The sequence below is a fragment of the Panicum virgatum genome, chromosome 8K (genome assembly GCF_016808335.1).
Source record: "Panicum virgatum strain AP13 chromosome 8K, P.virgatum_v5, whole genome shotgun sequence".
In the NCBI taxonomy this organism is placed as follows: domain Eukaryota; kingdom Viridiplantae; phylum Streptophyta; class Magnoliopsida; order Poales; family Poaceae; genus Panicum; species Panicum virgatum.
Genome location: NC_053143.1, coordinates 44049661 through 44056380, shown reverse-complemented (window position 1 = coordinate 44056380; position 6720 = coordinate 44049661).

Below are 6720 nucleotides of genomic sequence, written 5' to 3'. Positions count from 1 at the left end.
TGTGTGGCACACCCGCAGACGAATAGGCAAGTGGAGCATGCCAATGGCATGATCCTCCAAGGCCTCAAGCCAAGGATCTTCAACAAGCTAAACAAGTTTGGCCGGAGGTGGCTCACGGAGCTACCCTCGATTATCTGGAGCCTGAGGACGACCACAAGTAGTGCCACGGGCTTTACCCCATTCTTCCTCGTCTATGGCGTCGAGGCCATGCTCCCCACGGACTTGGAGTATGGGTCACCAAGGCTCCAGGCATATCAAGAGCAGCAGAACCGGCAAGCCCTCAAGGACTCGCTAGATCTAGTGGATGAAGCTCGAGACGTGGCGCTCCTAAACTCTGCGCGCTATCAGCAGTCCCTGCGAAGATACAAAGCGAAGAGGGTTCGACACCGAGACCTCAACAAGGGCGACCTGGTGCTGAGGATTCGACAGGACAACAGGGGCCGCCATAAGCTTTCACCACTGTGGGAAGGCCCATATATCATCGCCGAGGTGCTCAAGCCCGGCACGTACAAGCTGGCAAACGAAAACGGCAAAGTCTTCACCAATGCTTGGAACATACAGCAGCTATGTTGCTTCTATCATTAGAGTTCCAAGCTATTTGTACATCGTTTGTACTCGTATTTATGATTTCTCGAAATAATAAAGGAGTATGCTTTACTTGTTATTTTTTGGGAACCTTCTGGACCCTCGGGGGCTCGGATGTGCACGAACACTGAGATACGCCTGGCTTTACCCTCGGCAAAGCCAAGCCTCCCTCGGGGGCTACTACGGGGGGAACCCCCGAATGTCCCCAAAAATCGCCAATGTTTTTTTAAAAAAAATTCCGTTTCTAAGTTTTCTTGTACACTTGGAAAAACAGACGCGAGTCATAAGCAACTATGGTACGGGGCTGGCCGAGTTGCGGGACCGCCTACGCCTCCGGGATATGACATCCCCCTCACCACCCTATGCCTAAGTCGCTTATGAATACGAAATTCCTCGCAGAAGTTTATCTAGCTCGCATACGAGAACACGGAAATAGAGTAAAGAAAACGAGGGCTCGAACGCACAAGGCCTCGAGGGGCCACACTGTCGATTTACGATAACGGATTTCTTAATCCAAAAGTACTGTTATGATAAAGTATTAACTTATTTACATGGGCTCCGAGGCCCAGACTTCCTATAGGTTATCATTCCCCCCTTGTGGGTCTTCAACAGCATCAAATTCGGCTATGGGGGGATGTCGGCTTCAAGCTTCCCGGCCAGAATGGTGGCGAACCCCTCGACGGTGGCGTTGGCGTCATCCATGATGGCCGACGCGGTGTCCGGGCTGGCGTCATTTGGGACCACGTACCCCGACGACACTCTCTGGAGGTCCATGATGTAGTGCGTCGAGGCCACGGCGAGGGCTCGTAGGACACCGAGGCGGAAGGTGCTCTTGGCGTGCTCGGCGATCCGGCCACCTAGTGCTCGCAGGCAGCTGATCACCGAGCTACCAGACACGGTGCCGTCCCCCTCGAGCTCCTGGCACATGCTCACAGCGGTCCGCTCCAAGTCAGCGTAATTAGCCTGCGCCGCCATGAGCGCGGTGTTGACAGCTTCCTTCGCCGTAGCCTCGTCCGCCGCTTTCTGCCTCAGCTCTGATCAGAGGAACCGAGATAAGCCGCGATAAATTAGAATCAAACGACAGCGAAATCTCGAGTACTTACCCGCGATTGACCTTTGCGCCTCCTCCTGCTGGGTCCGTGCGGCATCCTGGTGCGCGGACAGGGAGTCCTCTTTCTCCTTGAGGGCGGTCTCGGCGTTACGCACTGCCGTTTCCTTATCCTCGAGGGCTTTGCTCTTCTCCTCGAGGGTCCCGGTCAGCATGGCGATGGTCGCCTTCTCGCACTGGAGTTCGACCTCCTTTCCTTGGAGCTCGGCCTTCTTGCGCTAAAGCTCAACCTCTTTCTGCTCGAGCGCAGTCCTAATGCGCTGCAGCTCGGCAGTCTGCGCCTCGGCCTCCTGAGCCTTCTGCTCCGCCGCGTCCCTCTGGACGTCGCGCTCGCTGACAGTCCGTGCCAGCTCCTCCTCTAGCATGCGCTAGCGTACTCCCAGACTGGTCAACTGGGTGTTGGCGTCGATATTTTGGAGCACCAAATCGGCGTTGTACTGCCCAAGCCAGCTCATTTGGGAGTACAACCGGGTCAACTCGGCGCTCTTTCTACACGAAATGTCCCTCAGCCGCTGCAAGCGGAAGAGCGTGAGTAAAGCACACGAAAACAAAACCGAACACAAGCGATTCCCAGGGAAAAGCGCTTACATTGCTGATCTGGAAATCTGTCATTCTATGGAGCTCCAAGGCGCGATCGAGGTGGTCCATAATCTGAGAGCCGACCTCAATCTGCACCTTCCAGACCGCTTCCTCCTCCTGCTCATTGTGGAGAAACTCTAAGGGGACCCCGGACTGGGTGATCGCCCCTTGACGGGGCCCCTCGGACGTCCCCGCGCTAAGCACCTCTTCGGAGGCCGACACGAACTCGGCGAACCAGTCGGCGGCGCTGGCCGCAGCAGCAGGGTCGATGTCCCTCGAGTCCCCAAACTCGTCGCTACTCTCCGGCAGCTGCACCACCGGCACCACGTTCTTCGGCGCCGTTTGCGCCATCGCCGCTGCAACAGTACCCTCGTCCCCGGCCCTTGCAGGCCCCGGGGCGCGGGTTTCCTCCACTTCTGGCGCCCTTGGCGCCGACCCCTCCTCCGTAGCACTCTCGACCCCAGCCCTCGGGGGCTCGAGGACGAGGGTCTCCACCTCTCTTTGGCTGGCGGGGCACTCCTGCGCGCCCCCACCAGTTTCTCCTCCTACGACCGGCTGGGCAGCGCTGTCCGCGTCGCCCCGAACGGCCTCGATTTTGACGTTCGGCCGAGTGGCGTCATTTGCGCCGTCCCGGCCGACCTCTCCCTCGACGTCAGCCTGAGCGGTTGTCACAACGCTGCTCTGGCCGGTGTCGCCCCCACTCTCCGGCGCTCGAGCCTGTTGGGCCTTCTGAGCCCCTCGGGCCATCGCCTCTTGGAGCTTCGCGGCCTCCACCACTATGTCCACCACGGGCAGGGGCTGCGGCGCCGAGTGCGGCATTGCGCGCGCCCCGGTCTTGAGGGCCTTCGTCGGCGCAAGCTGGGCCGCATCCCTGGCAATAGCCCTGGTGCTGGGTAGTCGGAGAAGAAACGCTGGAGTCAGCAGGATTGAGGCTGTCGAGTAAACAAATGCGAAGGATAAAATTAAGATCACTTACTCCAACCGGGCGCTCATGCTGCGCTTGCCCGAGCCGCTCCTCAGGGCCCGCGGCATGCTGACGCCTCCCGATGACTGGCCCGAGGGCGCCACCCTCGGGTCAGCCTGGCGCCTCGAGATCATCTGCGCGGGCATCTCTGCACTCACCGCGGACCCTCCGCCGCCACCCTTCGACACCGCGGGCACAGGTGTCCTCCTACCCGTCGCCGGCGGGGAAGACCTCTGCCCCGTCACGGGTGTGGACGATCTCCTGCCCGTTGCCGGCGGGGGCGACCTTCATCCCGCCGCCGGTGCGGGCAACCTCCGCTCTGTCCCCGCAGGGGGTGGATCCACCAATGACCCTGATGTGAGCCTCGCCTCACCCAGTGTCACTGGCATATCCTCGTCGCCAGCCCCTCAATAGACCGGCGGGGAACCCGCGCCTGTCGCCCCCTCGTCGTCGTCCGAGAAGTTGAGCTCGGCGTCCGAGGATTCCTCCTCCTCCTCCTCGGTGGACTCGGGTGTGGCGGGCCGCGGCTTTCCCACCGTGTGTGCAATCTTGCACGCCTTCTCATGCTTTTCCTTCCTCTAACTCTTCCTGGTGGCGACCGCCTCTGCCGCGTCCTTCTGCTTCATCACCGCCTCTGCGTGTAGGCGGTTGACTTCACGTTCCTCCGGGACCGGGGGCTTCGAGGTGTAACCCTTGCGGCTCACCCCCTGCAAATGCAACCAAGTCAGGATTGAGGAGTGGGGAAAGAAGTAGCACAAGTCGACAACAAATTGAAACCTATACTCACAACAGAAAGGTACCCCGCCTCGGGACGCATCTTGATCGGGGTTGTCGGGGAACTCCGCCACCGCGTTCTTCGCCCTCCGGGAAGCAACGTCACGGGGGAGCAGCACGTACGACGTCCTCGAGCCCGAGCTCGGGGCCTCGTAGGTGAGCTCAAAAAATTGGCAGGCTCCTCTCCGTGAGAGGAATCACCCTCTGCCGATGAAAGTTTGTGATGACGGCTGCCGCCGTCAACCCCTTCCTCGCTAGATGTCGTAATGCGTCGGTGAGCACCTCGAGCCTAGCCTGATACGGTGGGGGCGATACCCCCTAGTCCCACTTCTCCGGCCTCTCCCGGAGCACCTTGTTGGTGAACACCGGGTGCCGGGTGCCGGTTGCCGAAGTTGCGCCGGTAAAACCACCCTCGGATCCACCCGGCGTTGTTCGTCGTCATCCTGTTGGGGATGTACAAATTCTTCCGGGATGGGCGCAAGTGGAGCATCAGACCGCCGGCACGAGCGTACCACTTTGGTTGGCCCCGCACGTTCTCGACGAAGAGCTCACCGCGGAATAGATGGATCCATAGATCCCAGTGTGCTTCAATCCCCAGGTAACCCTCGCAGAGGGCGACGAAGACCGCCGCCTGCGAGATGGAGTTGGGGCCGAAGTTGTGCAACTCCACTCCGTAGTAGTGGCACAGCGCCCGCATGAATCTGCCGACGGGGATGCCGAATCCCCGCTCGTGGAGCCGCACGAGGCTCACGACGTAGCCTTCGGGGGGATTCGGTTCGGTCTCCTCCGGCCGCGGGGGAATCCACGCTGGCCGCTCCATGTCGTGGTTAATCCGAAGCAGCCTCTCTGCGGCTAGCTGCTCCAAAACCGCCGCGGTGGTGGTGGACCTCCCCCACGGCAACGGCTCCTGGGCTTCCGACATCGCTTTGAATCACCGGGGAACGCGGAGAAGTAAGCTCGACGGTGGCTAAGGTGCGCCCTCACTCTCTCCTTCTTCCTCTCTCGCTCGTGGCTCTGGGTTCCGGATGCAGGGGAGGTGGAGAAGGCAGGGGAGACGAAGGCAAATGGCCAGGTGAGCCCAAATAATCCCCCCTTCCTCGCTTTTATTCATCGAAACGGGCGGGTTCGCCGCCGTGGCCCGAACCCCCCGCATTGAATGCGGTAGATTTCGCTGTCGCCAATGGCTGGGCCCCACGACCGCGGAGTCCCCCACGCATGCACTTGGCAATAATTACGGCGCGGTAACCGACGGGCGCGGCGTGACTGTAGCACTGTTCCATCCGTCAGCCGCCGCCCATGTCTCTTCGCCTACCCGAGGCAGACGCTTGAAAAGGCGCGACCGCACTGCACCGCACGTACTGGGCCACATCGCCCACGACCGACGGAAGACCCGCGCGCACGACCCGCAACTCCGCGCCGTTTGCAAACTGTGACAGAATATTCCCTTCGGGGGTTCTTCACCCTCGAAGGAACCTTATTCCGAGGCCTTACTGATCAGGGGTTCGAAGCCTGGCCCGTCGAGGATTCGACAGGTGCCCCAGATCACCAGAGTCAGGGACTGCATGGATGTGCCGTACAAGCTACACTCGAACACGGAGTTCGAGACATCCTACGCAGTGTTCATGGCCAGTCGAGGGTGCCTAGCAGGGGGATCCCATCGAGGGAGAGCATCGAGCCCTCGGACCCTATCGAACGGGTCCGAGCCCCGCCTAGCGAACCTTTGCGAGCGCTTTATGTGACGTGTCCACGGACCACGAGCCGGCCCTTATCGAACGGGGCACGGACGTCCACTTGAACCACCCGATAACAGCTCACCGAAGCAGCCATAGCTCGCGGCCCGGGCATGGGTAGCATGGTGCGCTTTACCCCTCCTCCCTGCGGAAGGGCGAGGAGGGTCATAATAAAAGTCGAGGGTCCCCTGAATGCCTTCACGTAGGCCAGGGCCCGGGGGCTCCTCGCACACCGCGGCTCAGGCCGCACCCTCGAGTGGATCGACAAACGTCAGCTGTGAAGTTCCGCGTGTCTAGCCAAAACCCCCACTCTTAACGTGCGCCCGCCAGATGGTTCAACAGGACCCCGAGTCGCTGCACCAGCATGAAAAAATGCCGAGGCCGGCTGAAAGGAACGTCGGTGCTGGCTGAAAAGGAAGAGGAGCAGCCTCCCCAGTAAAGCAACCAAGCAGGGCGACGTTTATAGCCCTTGGACGAGTGCAAACACTCCTCCAAGGCCTCAGGGGCTACACCCGCGGGTGCGCTGACATGCCCCCATGGAGGAAACTTCACACATTCGAGGATCAGAACCCTCTGCAGGCCAGCTCGAATGCCCTCAGCAGCACGACGGCGACATGCCCAGCGGCGGCACCATGGTGCACGAGGCGACTATGATCTGCATAGGCAACTCGGAGTGGCCACCTCACTGCTTGTCCAGCGACAAACCCCGACCCTGGATCGGACTCCTCCAACAATGCTCCCCGAAGCTCCGTTGTGCCCCCGCCGGGCAAGCCAAGGCTACCGCGGTTAGTACCCGAGTCACACCCTCGAAGGGCTAAGCCTCTGCAGGGCCGTTGCTCGCCTTTACACCCTCGGTCACCCTCTTCGCGTAGAAATAGCAGATTTTATTGCTCTTTGCAAACAAAGATTACAAAGGATTACCGGCTTGAAGCCGTCGAAAAGTACAAACGCATTGCCACCTGCGTGGCAGTTTTCCCTGT